Source organism: Phyllostomus discolor, chromosome 1 (assembly GCF_004126475.2).
Source record: "Phyllostomus discolor isolate MPI-MPIP mPhyDis1 chromosome 1, mPhyDis1.pri.v3, whole genome shotgun sequence".
Taxonomy (NCBI): Eukaryota; Metazoa; Chordata; class Mammalia; order Chiroptera; family Phyllostomidae; genus Phyllostomus; species Phyllostomus discolor.
Genome location: NC_040903.2, coordinates 29,653,356 through 29,672,034, shown reverse-complemented (window position 1 = coordinate 29,672,034; position 18,679 = coordinate 29,653,356). Strand labels below are relative to the sequence as shown.

General features: G+C 36.4%; 1 protein-coding gene across 1 annotated transcript in view; it reads left to right on the top strand.

The window, feature by feature from the left end:
• The first annotated feature begins 941 nt into the window (after window positions 1–941).
• CNGA1 (cyclic nucleotide gated channel subunit alpha 1) overlaps window positions 942–18,679 on the top strand; it is a 32,535-nt gene continuing 14,797 nt past the window's right edge. The window contains exon 1 of the mRNA XM_028506613.2: window positions 942–1,190. The gene's annotated coding sequence lies outside the window, so the exon portion shown is untranslated. The remainder of the gene's footprint in view (window positions 1,191–18,679) is intronic.

Sequence of the window (18,679 nt, the reverse complement as noted above, 5' to 3'; positions counted from 1 at the left end):
AATGTTAATATCGATTATCCCAGAATGGTAAGAATATGTTCCTGTTTTCTTTTCATCCCTTTTTATTACCAAAATTTTATGAAGCATGTTTTATTTTATAATTAGAAAGTATGTTACTTAAAAATTCTATAACCCACAGGCTGTTTTCCAGAAGAACTTAGTCAGTAGTCCACTAATTTCCTTTGCTAGGCATCTTGGGGTAGGTCCTCCTTTCAATAGCTTCCTAATCCCACTGGGGGCTGCAGCCTTTTATCTGAAGCCATAAACGTCACTGGGTTGTTCAATGGCTAATTATTCAGCAGGACAAATATTGCAAGTTCTGGAGAAAGAGAGACGTTTTTGGAGCTAAAAGATTGAAATGAAGGCAGTTTGCTAAATGGAGACAGTATTTATTTCATGCCATTCTGATATGTAGCCATAAGCAAAAGTTTTGTGGTCATGTAAATGTTCAATTGTTGCATTAAAAGCTCTTAGGGAAATTTACTTTTAGGTCATTAGAATAACTTTTAGAAACCAACTGGCCTATTGATTATTTTTTGCACATGTAAAGAATGAACTATTCTGTTAGGCAAGTTCAGACTCATCCTTTGCATTTCTTGATCAGATATGTTTCAAACATGCATTCTTCCACATGATACACAGGTCAATGGATAAGTAAGTGCACTCTACTTATATTTTCATGGTTTTCAATATGAGGGCAGTATATTAAAATTTTAATTATACTTTGTAAAAACCTAGACTGTTCTTTCAAGATTGTAACCCTGGGTGAATTGGGAGTATAGCTAATAAAATTCATCAGGCAACATTCAAATTTGTCAAGAGGTGTAGTTCTGAGACAACCCCTTTTACCTCTAACTCTTACACATATTAATAAGCTCTGGCTCTAGCAAAGGATAATGGTGCTTTGGTCCCTGTTATTTTCATACGTATATAAATCCGTAAATCCAATACTGACTCATGAAAATCCTCCCTTGCCCGTGCCACAGAATTGTTTCTTTCCCTGGGAATGAGTATAAAAACTAGCCATTTGTGCATGTTTAAACAGAGGAAAAAGATCAGTATATTTATTATTTAAAAATAAGATCTGGATTTTGGCTAGGTCAAGAATTACACTATCTTCCTGTTTATTTTGGACACACCACTGATTTCCATTTCTAGAAGACACAGATTCATTGCTTAAGCAACCAAAGGTAAGAGTCTAGTAGTAATTACAGTAGTATTTCACATATGCTTATACCTTTGTTTTGATTTATTAAAGCATCAGCATTTGCTCATTTATGTTACATGCTTTCCAGTTACAGCTGATGATTGTATTTTTATTGACTCCCCTGTATTTTTGACAGATAGATGAATATTCTACTAAAATACAATTTTAGTTTAATGTCACAGTAAATAAAGGCATGGCAATATGATTCTGCTAATCTGAATATCACAACATGGTAAATACTACCTGTTTTTTGCAAAATTTAAGTTCATTTTTAGAAGTCAAAAAGAATAACTTTGGCAGCTGTGTTTTCCCTGAAAGGAAGTGTCCTGTACGGGCTTGCTTCTTCTTTGAAGTATTTGGAGATAGAACACCATCAAATTCTTGTTGATCTTAACATAAAACTAACTCCTGAAAATATGAGCCTCAACTTACTGAGAACTTCTTAAGGATCAGGTGCTTTGTAGGCGTTGTTATAACCTGCACACCCCCATTTGGAGATGAGTAAGTGGTCTAAAGAGATTAGGTGGCTCCCTCAAGCCAGCATATTATTATGATGTAATGGGGCCAGAATTTAAATCACCTTGCCTTCTTCTAAGTCTTCATGGTAAGTGTACACACTTTATGTGTGTACTTTTAAAAACTGTTATCAATTACTGTCATGTTTTGTTTTTATAAATTTAAAAACTACTCCTTATCATTTTTCTTGTGCCAGGATTACAGGATTTTAAATATTTGTGATTTTCTTCTCCATTAGAAAGTTAGACATTATGAAACCAAGCTTTAAACAGTAGTCGTGGCTGAGTGGTAAGGCGATAGTAGACTAGAAACCAAGCTTTTAAAATGTTCCTATCAAAAAAATAAATAAATAAAATGTTCCTATCAATAAAGACACATCTTAAATAGACTCTTTACATTTTGACCATTTTTGTTTATATACTCCTTAATTTGTTTGTTCTACTGCATTTATTCTTCCCATAAGTATCACTCATTCGTGTCATTGTTAGATCGAGCAGGCAGACAAAAGAGGATAGAGGTGTGTGAAGCATCAAGATTTAAGAAAAAAACGCTAATAGTTATTGACTGCACTTTATATCCCATAGAGTGTCATATATGGGCTTCTTCTTCTTTGAAGTATTTGAAGACAGAACACCATCAAATTCTATACCCTCTTTCTTCTACTCTTGGAATGCTTATAAATATTGATCACAAAAATAATCTCAATAAGGCAAAAAATATATATATACAGGTTATATTCTCTGGCCACACAGTCAAATAAAGTTAGAGATTAATGTGAATTTTAAATTAAGGACCCTACCCATTAGAAATGGAAGAAGAAAAGTATGGGGAGAGAAAAAAAATGTCATATAGATCTTTAATTGGAGGTAACAGCAAAAAGACATTGCAGGTCTTTCTCTTTTTTTATGAAGGTAATTTTTAACCTATGAAGCTGATGTGTGCTAAAAACTAAAAAGATAAATAGATATTTTTTACAGACAGATCATCAAAATTTAAATGAAGAAGTAAAAGTTAAATTGAATAAAAATTATAGCAAAATGAAAAGAGTCTAAGAACTACCTCTAAAAATAGGCAGTGTGCCTTAAATGTTTCTTAGTTATTAATTTATTTGTCAAATATTTATTAAGTGCCTAATATATGCCAGGCACTGTCTTAGGTAGCAACCTTGCTTTATTTCCTCCTGTGTCCCCATGAATAGGTCAAAGGAACAAATCCGCATAACACCAGCGCCTTCACCTTGGGTAAGAGCATGTGGGAACCAGGCTGCTATATTTTAAGTTTTGGCTATGGCATTTTCCACAGCTGGTAGTATTCTATACCTCCTTAAGGGAGGTATATAATATACTCTTATCAACAGAAAACCATTGTACCAAGATTTTGCTAATATAGATACTTTATAGTGTGGGACAAATGCTTATAATTACACTTAGTGCTTCTCAAATGTACAAATGTCCCAAAGTATAAATCAACTCAGCCAATTAAAAGGTAACTGATAAAATTCAACACCTATTCTTGATAAAATAAGCAATTAGTAATAAAAGAAAACTTCCTTAATATTACAAAGAAAATTTATCTGAAATCAGTGGGCAAAAACTGAAGACATGGTAGCAACTGACACAAGACAAGGCATGCTGATAACTATTACTGAACATTGTTCTGTAACTGCTGTCAATATGACAAGAAAAAGAAATGAAGCATGTACTTTAAAGAGATAAAATTATCATTACCTGTGGATAATAAAACTGTCTACCCCAAAGCCCCAAATTATAACTACTAAAATTAATAAGTTTGATAAGATAGTAGGCTATAAAATAAATATATGAATTAATAGCTCTCCTATAAACCAGTAATAACTCAACAATAAAATAAAAACAGATCTTATTTACAATAAAAAATTAAACACATAGAATATAGTTAATAAGATATGTGCATAGCTTATTTAATGAAAATTATAAAAACTTACAAAATAGGTTTTTAAAAGCCATCAATAAATGAAGAGACACCCCTTGTCTGTGATTTAAAAAATGTTTCAATATATTAAGCATATTGATTCTCCCAAAATTAATCCATAAAATTATTAAAATCTCTTTTAAAACACATGATTTCTTGGGAACTTGAGAAAATTATTCTATTACTGAGAATAATAAATGTATACATTGTACTATTATAACAACAGTTACTTAAATGTGGTCATTAAAATAATGGAGTGCAGATATTTATTTTTTGATGGTAGTGCTTATAAAATAAAATAAGTAATGAAAGTAAACCAAACATTTTTTTCTGCTATTGATTATGAGCCAGGCATCACGTAAGGTGCCAGGCACATAAAAATCAGAGCCCATTTGTACCTGCTCTCATCTGGTGGGAAAGACACTGGTATGAATGGATCATTATAGAATGACCCATTTTTATAATGGGTGAATTTACTGATGATAAATTCTGTGTATTTTGTGAGTGCTGATGGGGAACCACAAGCACCCGGGTATCCTAATTGCAGCCATGGGAAATATTAACTCTTTTCTTCATTCTTTACCCCTTTCCCTTGCTGTGTCCTCTGCCGAGAATGCTCTTTTTCTCTACTGCCTGGAAAACTCCTACTCATCCTTCAAAATCCAGTTACATATTCTCTGCTTTGGAAAGTTTTTGTGAATCTCCCAGCTCTACAAGATTGTCACATAAAAAATGATTACACAAAATTGTCATATTGGATTTTTATTACTTTCAGGGTTCTCTTATTCACTTCTCTAGGGTTCAAAGCTTGTCTTAATCAACATTCAACCCTTTCTCTTCTCCTTCTTCCCTTCACACTGCAGCAAGCTACATGGTGCTGCTGTTTGCATAGCCCTTGCTCAACCAACATTGAGAAGCAAAAATGTGAATTAAGTGCAAATTGGATTATGTTATCTGAAAATTGTTTGCAAGTAAAAATATCAGACTTTCAATGTGTTCCTTTTGAACATAAGGTATTAATTTGTAAGAAAAGCAAGAAAAAAGTTATCCTGAATTTCAAATACTCCTTGTGACTGACAAAATCTCTGTAATTAGAGTCTTATGAACCCCAAGTGCTGGGTTCTTAGTATCTACTTGGCTTTTTATGTATTTACTCACCTTTATTATTCCAATCAATGGTTTGTATTTGCTTTGTCCCAGAGGATACAAAAAGAAAAAGAAAGTTCTCTGCCCTTAAGAATCTTAGAGAATACTGGGAAAGTGGGACATTCACACACAAACTGAGATGTAGTAAAAGGAAGTTAATGCTTAGGCTAAAGGAATCACTTAAAAATATAGTCAGTACAGCACTGGCTGGTGTGGCTCGGTGGATTGAGCACCAGCCTGTGAACTGCAAAGTCGCTAGTTCATTTCCCAGTCAGAACACACGCCTGGGTTGCAGGCCAGCTCCCCCGTTGGGGTAGTGTGAGTTTCTCTCTCACACAATGGTGTTTCTCTCCCTCTCTGTCTCCTTCCCTTCCTCTCTCTAAAAACAAATTAAAAATCTTAAAAAATATGTAGTCTGTATGTATGGTGAAGTCACAGTAGATTTTACGGAAGATGGAGCCCTAAATTTGACTTTCCAAAAAGACCTCTCATCAACATACATTCCCTGAGAAATTAATGAAACAGAACAGGATAGGGTAACCTAACATAAAAGGTGAGGAAATCTTCAGTTCATCAGAATTCATTAAATGTTAGGGTCAAGTTTTAGAATTCTGGATACTTTCTGATTCAATGGAGAAAGTGGGAATAGTAACACATTAAGACCTTCAAACCACTGTGAAAGTCTTTTCCTTATCCTTGAGTACTATAACATCTTGATTTAAAAAAATACTTTTTTTTCATGATGTAGGCTCTTGTGATGCTCCAGGGTCATCATATATGTGATTTTACAGTTATAATCAAGTCTTTAAATTTATTTGAGAAACATTTCTAGCTCTGGTCACTGGGAATGTAGTCGTGAACAAAACAGATATCTTGCTTTTGTGATGCTTACATGTTCTGGCATTTAAACCACTCTTATTTCACCGAGCTTTCTTGTAAATGTTTTAGCTTAAAAAATAGTACTAGAAAATGTATTTGGTTATTTGATGGTTTTGTTAATTGGATTTTGATTAACTGAGATTTTATTTTGTGATGGCTGCTTTGTAAATTTTCCGTGGAGTGTGAAGGTGGTGATAATGATAATGATAATACGACACAGTGGTGAAATAGTTTCTTCCTGAGAGAGTACTATGTTTTCTCCAAGAGTTTATAATAATTGACATAACAAGCCTGACAGGTCCTGTGTTTGCCATGGGCATGCATAGCAGTAGTGTTGCATCAGCTCTGTTTTCAGTTTCACAGGAATTACAGCTTGCACATGATCCTATAAAGGTCATTGTTAAAGAGTTGCCTTGACAAATTTGACTTCTTAAAGTTATAATTCAAGGGGGGAGGGGGATTAAAGAAAGATTATTGTAATCATTTTAGTTCCATAAGAAAGTTGATGGTTGTGTCTCTGTGAGCTTGGAGATTATATAATAATATCACCCACCTGCTTTTGTGTAACTCTTCATGGCCTGCAGTATTGCTTTATATACATTTTTTCACTGGGTCCATATAGAGAATCATTAAAGTAGGCAGGGAATATATTACCATCTCTACTTTACAAAGAGGAAACTGAGCCTCAGAAAGATCTCTGCTGAGGTCTCACTGGCAATTTGGTTGAATGCTGAGGCTGGAGCCCAAGTCTTTGCCAAGCAGAACACGGCTGTTTCCAGGCACTGGCTACCTCTTCTTCTTCGTTGCACAGCCAGTGAAGCCTGTGGTGGGAGTTGCACAACACTGGGAGCATCGTTAAATATTAAGAGACAATCTAAGCTCTGCAATTAACTACTGAGATTGGGAAATGACTGGAAAACTCTATTTTAAAGCTTAAAAGTGCTGACACAAATTATTTTTGCTGCTAAACAAAATCCCATGTAAAAGTATCACCTTTTTTTCCTTATTAAAAAACAGATTAGGAGAAAAGACAGAACACAGAGAAGAAAGCAAAAATCCTTACGCCACCACTAAAATCTTAGCATATTTAACATTAAAGTGCTTATCTTTTTATGTAAAAATTTTACACAATTTTTAATAAAATGAGGTGATACTATTAAATATTGCTTAACAATCTGCTTTTTTATTATCTAAGTGCTCAACATTAATTATGTCATGAACATTTCTATAATTTGGTAAATAATCTTTTGAGAAAGTATTTTCATATTCATCCTTTTATTAATTTCATATTGTATAAAATCCAAACCATATGGAGATCTACTCTCCAGAGGTAACTATTGATTACAGTTTAGTGCACGTTGTTCTGGACTTTTTACGAGGCCTGCATTACACTGTACTTGCTTTGGCAGATTAGAACACCTTTTTAAAAAAATTTTGCAATAGACCATCATGTATTTTAAGAAGATACATGTTTTACTTATTAACATCAAGCAAATAATATATAAATAACAAAAACATAATTTATAGCCATCTTTTGTGACATTCACACAGAATTCCACTCCAGAAAGCACCAATGTACAAGTATCCTTGTACATGCTGAATTGTCTTTGGCCATCTTCAAATAATTTAAATTAAGTGGCGTTGGTGCTCTGAGCTGCATACTATGTAGCTCTCCTTGTTTAAAGATGATATGTTATAATGTAAGGCTCTCAGCCTTACACAGGGGATCCCTACATTCAGTCTTCAAATTTATCCAGAAGTAGTTCATGGGGGAAGAATAAGCCAGCTTAAAAACTTAGTCAAAGACAAGAGGTAACAAGCACCTGGCAAATCCCAGTGATAAGCAGGATGAAAAGATGGGGTTTACAAGAGCAACTGAGAAATGGAATGTGCAGGACTTGATAGAGTGAGTGGGAAGGAAAGAGGTGAAGACAACTGACTCCGAGTTCTAAGTGAATTTAAGTGAGTGAAAGCACGGTGGTTCTGCAAACAGAAACAGAAAAGTCAAAAAGGAGAGCTGGTTTGAGAGGGAAAGCAGTGAAAGTTCATTTCCAGGCACTTGGACACAGGGCTCTGAAGGGGATGATTCAGCAATTAAATGACAGGAGCTTGGACAATTTGAGGTTTTCAAAATATTTGGAATGAGTCAATGAAGGAAATGTAGTACAGGAGCTAAGCAATGGGCGTGTGGAATTGGAACATTTTTGCATAGAAGTGAAAGTTGAACTTTATGGTAGAAAATGGACATAAGTAGGAGGGGGTCCAACTTTCCCTCAAAAGTGCAGGGTGCTGAATTTGGTGTTGTATATATAATCACTAATTTCTTTTTTAAAATGTATTTATTCACTTCACAAAGACAGGAAAACACTTATTTGTTGTTCCACTTATTTATGCATTTATTGGTTGATCCTTGTATGTGTCCTGACAGGGGATCAAACCCACACCCTTGGTGTATCAGGATGATGCTCTAACCAACTGAGCTACATGGCCAGGCTATATATTACTAATTTCTATAAAATATGTGGCACTACTAGGACAGAGGAAGGATGCAGTGGTAAAAAAATTGCTGGAGCTTTGGAGCTTTGGTGGTTCAGAACTTATTACTGATTAATCAAGAAGGGAGATCCAATCCTCAACAAAACATTGGCAACCGCATCCAACTATACATTGAAAAGATCATACACCATGACCAAGTGGGATTCATCCCAAGGATGCAAGGATGGTTCAATATTTGCAAATCAGTAAATGTAATACCTCACATCAACACAAGCAAAGACAAAAATCACATGATCATATCAATAGAAGTGGAAAAGGCATTTGATAAGGTACAGCACCCATTCTTGATAAAAACACTCAGCAAAGTGGGAATAGAGGGAACATTCCTGAACATAATAAAGGCCATATATGAGAGACCTACAGCCAACATCATACTCATTGGGCAAAAACTAAAATCTTTTCCATTAAGATCAGGAACAAGACAAGGTTGTCCACTTTCACCACTTTTATTCCATATAGTATTGGAAGTTTTAGCTACAGCTATCAGACAAGAAAAGGAAATAAAAGGCATCCAAATCAGAAAGGAGGAAACAAAACCGTCATTGTTTGCAGATGACATGATAGTGTATGTAGAAAATCCTATAGACTCTGCCAAAAAACTGCTTGACCTAATAAACAAATGTGGCAAAACAGTGGGATACAAAGTCAATATCCAGAAATCAAAGGCATTTTTGTATACCAACAATGAAACAGCAGAAGCAGAAATCAGGAAAAAAATCCCATTTGATACAGCAAAAAGAAAAATAAAATACCTAGGAATAAATCTAACCAAAAAAGTAAAAGACCTGTATACAGAAAACTACACAACACTGAAGAAAGAAATTAAGGAAGACACAAATAAATGGAAACATATAGTGTGTTCATGGATTGGAAGAATTAACATCATCAAAATGTCCATACTACCCAAAGCAATTTACAGATTCAGTGTAATACCTATTAAAGTACCAAGGGCATATTTCACAGACATAGAACAAACACTTCAAAAATTTATATGGAATCATAAACGACCCCCAATAGCTGCTGCAATTTTGAGAAAGAAGAACAAAGTAGGAGGGATCACAATACCCAATATCAAACTATAGTACAAGGCCACTGTAATCTAAATAGTCTGGTACTGGCCCAAGAACAGACACATAGATCAATGGAACAGAACCCAGAACCCAGAAAGAAACCCAAGCCTCTACAGTCAATTAATATTTCACAAAGGGGGCAGCAACATAAAATTGAGTAAAAACAGTCTCTTCAACAAATGGTGTTGGGAAAACTGGACAGCTATGTACAAAAAAATGAAACTCGAGCACCAACTTACACCATACACAAAAATAAATTCAAGGTGGATAAAATACTTAAATATAAGCCATGTCACCATTAAAGTCCTAGAGGAAAACATAGGCAGGAAAATCTCAGATATTCACACAGCAACATTTTTACTGATATGTCCCCCAGAGCAAGGAACAAAAAGGAAAGAATAAACAAATGGGACCTCATCAAAATAAACAGCTTCTGCACAGCTAAAGAAAACAGTATTAAAATAAAAAGAGAACCAACTTTATGGGAAAACATATTTGCCAATGATACCTCAGACAAGGGTTTAATCTCCAAAAGATATAAAGAACTTACATGACTCCACTGTAAGAAGACAAGCAACCCAATTGAAAAATGGGCAAAGGACTTGAACAGACACTTCTCCAAGGAGAACATACAGAGGATCCAGAGACACATGAAAAGATGCTCAATATCACTAGCTATCAGAGAGATGCAAATTAAAACCACAACGAGATACCACTTCACACCAGTCAGAATGGCCATCAAAAACAAAGCAACAAACAACAAGTGTTGGAGAGGTTGTGGAGAGAAGGGGTCCCTAGTGCACTGTTGGTGGGATTGCAGACTGGTACAACTACTATGGAAAACAGTATAGAACTTCCTCAGAAAACTAAAAATGGAACTGCCTTTTGACCCAGCAATTCCACTGCTAGGATTATATCCTAAGGACCCTGAAACACCAATCCAAAAGAACCTATGCACCCCAATGTTCATAGCAGCACAATTTACAATAGCCAAGTGTTGGAAGCAACCTAGATGCCCATCAGTAAACGAATGGATCAAAAAACTATGGTACATTTACACAAGGGAATTCTATGCAGCAGAAAGAGGGAGCTCCTACCTTTTGCAACAGCATGGACGCAACTGGAAAGCATTATGCTAAGTGAAATAAGCCAGGCAGTGAAAGACAAATACCATTGATCTCACCTTTAACAGGAACCTAAACAACAAAACAAAGAAACAAGCAAAATATAACCAAAGACACTGAAATAGAGAACAGACTGACAGAGTTCAGAGGGGAGAGGAGAGGGAATTTCAGGGGAATTTCAGGGGAAAGGGGGAAGGGTTTACAGGAACAAGTATAAAGGACACATGGATAAAAACTAGGGACCGGTGGAAATGGGAGGGAGGAGGGGAGGGCTGGGTGGGTGGGTTGGGATGGGAGTAAAAGATAGAAAATTGTACTGCAACAACAATTAAAATAAAATTTTAAAAAAGAAGAAGAAGGGGGATCTACAACATTGCCACCTTTGTAGTGGCCACAGGATCATCAGATTTGAGTGTCCTTATAATCCTGACTCGCTGCACCAGCATCTTATGAGTTTGGAGAAAGTGACAAGCAGAGGAGATGGGGCAGAAGACTTTCATAAAGAATTTGGAGTAGAAGCAAAGCAAAAATGAGTGGTGTTCCTCATCTCTTTCACTCCTTCTCTGTCCAGTCTTCATTCATTCATTTACTCATGCATTCATTCATTTACTCATTCATTCTTCCTGCAAACATCACTGGGCACTTGCTAGGTTCTAAGCACAGTTCTAAATGCTAAGGAAATATGAATGAGGCACAAAACAAAAACTGTTCCTTTCTTTAAGGAGTGCAGTCTAGTGAAATTATGGAAAAATTCTTTCTGGTATTTTCTCTAAGGCTGGTAGTGGATTCAAAATTTCTACATAGTTGGGGCTTAGGAGTAGCCCTCTGGTAAAAAGTGGGGGCTAGGAACTTATTTCAAAAATACATTTATTTACTAAGTCTACTTTTTTTTTAAAAAAGTGTATTATTTTGGAGTGGCTTAGAGATCCTAAAGGATATCTTTGAAAGTTAAAACCCCCAAGGCTATACCCCTTTACTTAGTCAATATTTTTAGACATGCTTTCTGAATTTATGTCACTGCATTGTAAATAACTGGCTGAATCGAACAGACATATTTTCATGGAGAAGACCACACTGATAAGAATGAAACAGGGACAGACAAGTGTCGCTTGGGGCACTGGGTGACTGAACTCCCATATCATGCCTTTTCTGAGCTGCATGGAAGGAGCTCGGGCTTTGCAGCCCGTTTTTACATCCCAGCTCTGCAAGAACCGTTGCAGGACCTGGAGCAAATCATTTAACCTCTCTGAGCTTCCTGTCCTCTCCTGTGAAAAGGAGAACATAATTAAATGTGCTAAACTAACATAATGCCTGAGCTGTGGCAGGCCCTCAATAAACATTTCTCTCTCTCTCTCTCTCTCTCTCCCCCTCTCCCCCTCTCCCTGTGGTCAGAAAGTATGGAGGCTGAAAGAGGTTGACTGATGCAGGGTGTGGAGGGTGTGAAGGAGTTATTAGCACTTCTCAGAGGCATTTTCACAAAAATAATCAGAAACATTTCCCTTTAAGTCTGAGGAACTGTTTAGAATCTGGACAAATTCTGATGATACACAGGCTACAAACCTTTGATCTGCTTAGACTGACATTTTCCTGTCTCCCAAATGCCACTTCTAAATCTTCACCACATCCTTGTTTTTTTTCCACTAAAACTTGTCTTTCTAATCTTTGCCTGGGGCATCTCCTGACCTCCTTGTTGCAACTCCACATTCCTCAAATAATTTGGCACCTCCTGTACAGATGTCTGTTCCCTACTGAGTCTCACTCTGATTCTGAGCGGCCTCCATGGCTATGAAAGATGATGCATCTGAGACATGAGAGTGCCCAGCTTCACAGGTTCTTGTCTTTACATCTCCTGAGACCTTCCTCTTCCTCTTCTCAGCTGTGGTCACTTGAGTCCTTTACTCAGAGCTGCTTCACCTCCACAGTTGTAACCTTCAATACAGCATCTCATTTCCTGACCACAACTGCCTCTAGCTCGTACTCTCTTTTCCCCCTAGACCTATTCTACAACCTTATTGAGGTATTTATCCCCTTGACTTACAATTTTCCAATATATTTTCCCTTCCCAGCATCTCTCGCTTCTCCCTTCAGCCTAAGACAAGTGATATGTCATTTAGAGGAACCTCCTTACCTCCTCTGCCCTCTTGTCGCTCTACTTCAGCTACTGATCCCCATCTTGAGTTATTCCAGATATCTGCTTTTGTGTCTCCTTCCCATCTGAATTACTGCACTCTGTGAGAAAAATCGCAGCATCCTATGCACTGTTGCATCAGTGGGGGCTCCAGTGATCCCCTGCAATCCTCCCACAAATTCCTAGCCCAGGTCCTTCCTGTTGCCTGCAGTGGCTATTGCATACTTGTTTCACAATCCCGAAATTCTCATCCAGGTGAGAAACTGGGAGTTTTCCCCGCTGAGACTCCTTCAGTGACTCCTCATCCTGTTTAGGATAACAGAGCACTCAATGCATGCCATGAATTAACCCTGCCTTCCTCTCCACCTCTTTTGTAGTCATTTACTCCATGATTTGATCTGCTGTAGTGACCTGGAGGCACCGTGCTGTCTCACATGTTTCATTTTGCACGTGCTACTGCTTCTATCTGGAATCCTGGTCTGCACTGTAATATACTTGGCAGATGTCTGCTCTTTGCCTTGCCTTTTTAGGAAGCTTTGTTTTGAGCCCCTTGCTGAAGATTAGGTTCATCTCCTCTTAGCTTCCATAGCAACTCTCTTGGCACTGACCTACTTCTATGTGCTTGATATTAGCTTTTGACCCCCTGGGTCCCTTTCTACCCTCTAATTACTTCCTAGTAAACTAACCCAAACTTGGTGGCTTAAAACAACAGACATTTATTGTTACCATTCTAGAAGCCAGAAGTACCAAATCAAGATGTTGGAAGGGCCATGATCCCCCTGAAGGCACTAGGGAAGAATCTGTCCCATGCTGGTTTCCCAGCTGCTGGGAGCCACAAGCATTCCTTGCTCTGTAGATATATCACTCCAATCCTTCATCTCCACGGAGCTCTCTCTGCATATCTTTACATAATCTTCCCTCTGCATGTGTGTCTCTGTGTCCAAATTTCCTCCTTTTATAAGGATATCAATCATAGTGGATTAGGGCCCATCTCCATGACCTCATTTTCACTTGATTACCTCTAGATAGACCCAATTTTCAAATAAGGTCACATTCTAAGGTATTAGGGTTAGGGCTTCAAGATACTAGTTTTTGGAGGACACAGTTGAATCCATAACACATCCCTTCTCCATTCTGTATTCTAGAAGGGACAGCTGCCCTATATGGAAGCATCCACATGGTCTCCCAGGTCACCCAGTGTAGAACCCCAGCAGGAGACTGGAGAGGGGGTAGGGAGATGTGAGGTCAGGGCAGAGTGTCCTGGTGGCGTTCTTCCTGCAGCCTTCTCTGGTGTGGGCTGTGTCCTTCAGTGGTAAGTCACTGCCTCACGGGCAGTTACTCTGGGCAGCCCCCTCTCCTTCCAGAGCGGGTTGGTAATCATTCCCTCTGCCTGTGTTTGGAGCTTAGAGGTGGTAACTGTTTATCTGCTTCTAGCCCCAGGTTACTGCACTATGCTTTGTGCATCCCTTAAAGTAACACCTTTGTAAATAGTCCATTTGGAAATAAACCTGTTATGGAATTTACCCCATTTTGAGTATGCCTTTGTTTTCTGTTGGGGCCCTAAAGATAACCTGAAAAATGTTACTTGTCTATTAAATATATTATCTGTTTTATTTATTAGAATATGCATTGCCTGTAACCCAGTCATGTGCCTTGACTGGGAATTGAACTAATAACCTTTTGGCTCGCAGGTTGGAGCTCAATCTACTGAGTCACACCAGCCAGAGCTGATTTTTTACATTGACTTTTTATCCTGTGACCTTGCTGAGTTTGTCTGTGTGTGTGTGTGTGTATGTGTGTAGTATGTGTGTAGATTCTTTAGAGTAGTCTGCATATATTATCATGTCATCTGCAAATAGTTTGACTTCTTTCCAATATGGATGCCATTTGTTTGTTTGTTTGTTTGTTTGGCTTGCTGTAAGGGCTGGGACCTCCAGTACAATGCTGAATACCTTTAGCATATCTTTGCCTTGTTCTTGACTTTAAGAAGAACATATCATGTCTTTTGTCATTAAGTATGATGTTAGCTGTAGATTTTTTTATACATGCTCTTTATCAGGTTGAGGAAGCTTCTTTCTATTCTTAGTTTGCTAAGAGGTTTTATTATGAATAGGTGATGACTTTTCTCAAATGCTTATCTACATTGGTTGAAATGATTGTATGGGTTTTCTCATTGTTTTTCTATTAATATAGTGAATTTTATTGATTATTTTACAAAAAAATTAGAAAAATCAGAATAAATGGAGACATGAATAAAACATCAATCTCAAACCAATGGTTGGCACCATGCTTAAAAGTCCAGAAACATTCTCATAAAGCCAAGAACCATATTACATATCTAAGACAGCTTCGATACAAAGGTATCAACAGTGTTACTTATTATATTCTGGAAGTTTTATTCAAGGCAAATGGATCAAAGCTAAATACCTCTTTAAAAAGAAGAAATAAAATAATAACTTTGTGTAAGTAATATGATTATATTCCTAAAACCAGAAATTATTTAACATAAAGACTACTAGGAATAACTTGTAAAGGTCAGTAAGGTGACTAGTTTCACAATAAACAAAAGAAATGATCTATGACAAAAAAAGTAATGAGTAAAAATAATATAAGGGGAAACTATACAAGAGGAAATAATACAAGGGGAATACAAACAACAATACAAACAAAAATATAAAACCTCTAGGACTTAACAATAATAATGCAGAACCTATATATAGCAACTTTTGTGAAAACATAAAGAAAAATAATTTCCTAACTTATTCTATGATTTAAATGCAAATCCCATTAAAATATCAGTGGTTGGCAAGGCAAGTTTAAGAGGATAACATTTTAAGTCAGTAGGGCAGAGATGGGCTATTGATCAGTGATTACACACTGTTCAGAATATTGAGCTAGTCATTTAGAAGATATAAAATTAAGTTCCTACTTCACACCTTACACCAAAACAGTTTTGCAGTAGTTAAAATTTAAATTTGGATAAGGAAACCATAGCCCTGGCCTGTGGCTCAGCAGGGTGGACATCCTGCAAAGCAAAAGGTTGCCCGGTTGATCCCAGGCCAGGGCACACTCCTCTGTTGCAGGTTTGGTCCCGGGTCAGGTGCACATGAGCTGCCCTGGTCAGTGGATTAATGTTTCTCTCCCTCTTGTCTCCCTCCCTCTTCTTCCCTATAAAAATAAATAAAAAAATCTTTAAAAGAAGAAAAAGGAAACCATAAAAATAGTGGGAAATATATTTGTAAATAAAGTTTAGAGTAGAATATTGAGTGTCTTTGTTTTTCCATTTATATTTTCCATTATTCTGGAGTTATTACATATTTAAAAAGTGATTATATAATTTTAAAAAAACTTTTCCTGTGTAGAGCACTTAGCCCAGCATGAAATTTTAGGATAAAGAAAATCATTTCTTTTTTCTTCAGGTTTGAGGAAAGCCCAGGCTTGGTTAGATGAAATAATTATATACTTTCTTTCTAGCAGCTAGGCCTGAGGTCTCTCAGAGGGAGTGTTCATTGATGACAATATGCTGGCAAATATAGTCACGCCTCCATTCTAATCCTAAAAGGGGTTAATGGAGCAATTCACACCTTTAAAAGTGGTGTTGCTTAGTTAAAATTAATTATATCTTAAAATATTGTATTTCAAATATATGTACACTTTCATTAACAAAAATCACAAAAACACTTTACTGGCTGCTCAGTTATTTTCATTAGTTGTTTGAAAGCTAAGGTGAGATAAAGAATATTATTTATTGCTATACTTAAATAACAAAGAGTGCTAACAAACAGAAGATTTATCAAAGGTTAAATCTTCAATAAAAGATTTAACCTTTTATAAAGTGTAAGGCACTCTTTATTTTACTGTAAATAATGAAGTGTGTTTTATACATTTTCCCACTTCAAATAATTTTTTAATTTTAATTTAGTTGAGTCCTATGCATGGAGAGGGAAAGTCTGAGGACAGATAGGGGTAGTTTTGCCCTGAGATCCCTCAGCATAAATGAGCATAGAGAGGTGGAGATGATATGAAATTCATTGTAACTCAAACGTGCGTGCTACTGCGAGGAATATATTCTTTAAACCAATGGCGGAAGTGACTGTTTACTGGGCTCTTACTTCGTGCTAGGTATAATACTAAACTGTTTACTCATTTAATCCTGACAGACTGAAGTGCAAATGTTATTCAGGAAAGAAAATCGTTTCTAAAGAATGAAGGTGCCCAAGGAAGCAATGGGCTACTCATACGGCAGGAAGTCCCCACACTCAGAAATGTTCAGAAAGAGACCAGGTACTCAGGGACTATTTGCCCGGAGACTATTTGCCTGGAACTCGGGGAAGGCACTCCTTTCTGTCTCAGGTGGGAAGTTGGCTCAGGTGACATTTGGGGGTTATAACTGCCTCTGGGTTTTTACGATTCTACCCTGCAGAGATCACTGTACCTTGTAATAGGAACCAAATGACACACAAAATAAATCACTCATTTAAAATCCAAATGTTATGTTAAAGCAAATCAATTATTTCTGTCAGTCAAGACATTTAGTGTGATTTGTTTAGACACATACTACATGTAGCCTTTGGTTTATTTTTTACCCTTGAGATCTCATTGCCCTCAAATTTAAAAGTGGGGTACTAAAATGGGACCCTAAACTTATGATGACTTTAATATTAAAATTCAAATATGTTTTTGATTTCTCAGTTCTAGCACAGAAGACTTTGGGGAAACTCATAATCAGTGTGATAAAAAGTAAAAGGCACGGATGTCGGCCTTGTGCACACTTTGGTTCATATCAGCTATGTTTGGTGTACTTTCTGGCTAGTCTGTGATCTTGGCAAATTCAGTGTGTGCTCTGAGTCCCAGCTCTCTTTTTCTTGGATAAGGAAACCCGAGGACAACGCTTACTTCACAGTTCTGTAGTGACAATTACACAATTTATGCCTAAATGGTTGCTTCTATTATTACATTAAAAAATCATCACATTACATAGACTTAAATTTTAAATTTTTCATTTCTTTTTTATGTCACTATTTTTTTATATTTTTAAAAGTAAAGGAAAAATTTGCATATAGCAAAATGCATATATATTATGGGTACAATTTATACATTCATGTAACCATCTCCCAACTTCCATTCCAGAAATTTCCCTCATGCCCTCTTCCAGTAAATTCTCACTGACCTCCCCTGACTCCAGACAACTACTGTTCTGATTCCTATCACCATTAATAATTTTTCATGTTTTTGAATTTTATATAAGAGGAATCATAACGTATATACTCTTGAATCAGGTTTCTTCTCATCCAAGGAATGTTTTTGAGATTCTTCCATGTTGTTGTATCAGTAGTTCACTCCTTTTTTATTACTGAGAAGTATTTCACTGTACAAACCAGTTTGTTTATCTATTTTCCTATGGATGAAAGTGTGGGGTGCTTCCAGTTGGTCATTCTATAACTATAGTTGCTACAACCTTTCTTGTACAAGTGTTTTTGTGTACATATGCTTTTATTTATGTTGAGCAACTACCTACAGTGAAATTACTAATTAACAGAGTAGGTATATGCTCAACTTGTAAGAAACTGCCAGTTTGCCAAAGAGGTTGTACCATTTTCCTTCCACCAGAGATGTGAATGACATTTGATATTGTCAGTCATAAATTTTAGCCATTGTACTGTGTGCAAAATGATATATCACTGTGTTTTTTTATTTGATAACTAATGATGTTAAACATATTTTTATATTCTGACTGGCTGTTTTTATATCTCCTTTAAGGAAGGACTTGTTCAAGTCTTTTGTCCATATTTTTTCAAATTACTTTATTGTTCAACTTTTGTCCATATTTTTATTGGCTGTTTTCTTTTTATTGTTGATTTGTACAAATCCTTCATATGTTATAGATATACATTTTTCATATAAATATACCTTGAATTTGCGTGTGAACATTCTCTGTGGCTTGCCTCTACACTTTATTTTCTGTCTTTTCATGAGCAAAATTTAAAATTTTGATAATATCCAATTCATTGACATTTTCTTTTCGGTTTAGTGCCTTTTTTGTGCTCTCACTAAGAAATCATGCCTAACCCAAGGTCATGAAGATATCCTCCTATGATTTCTT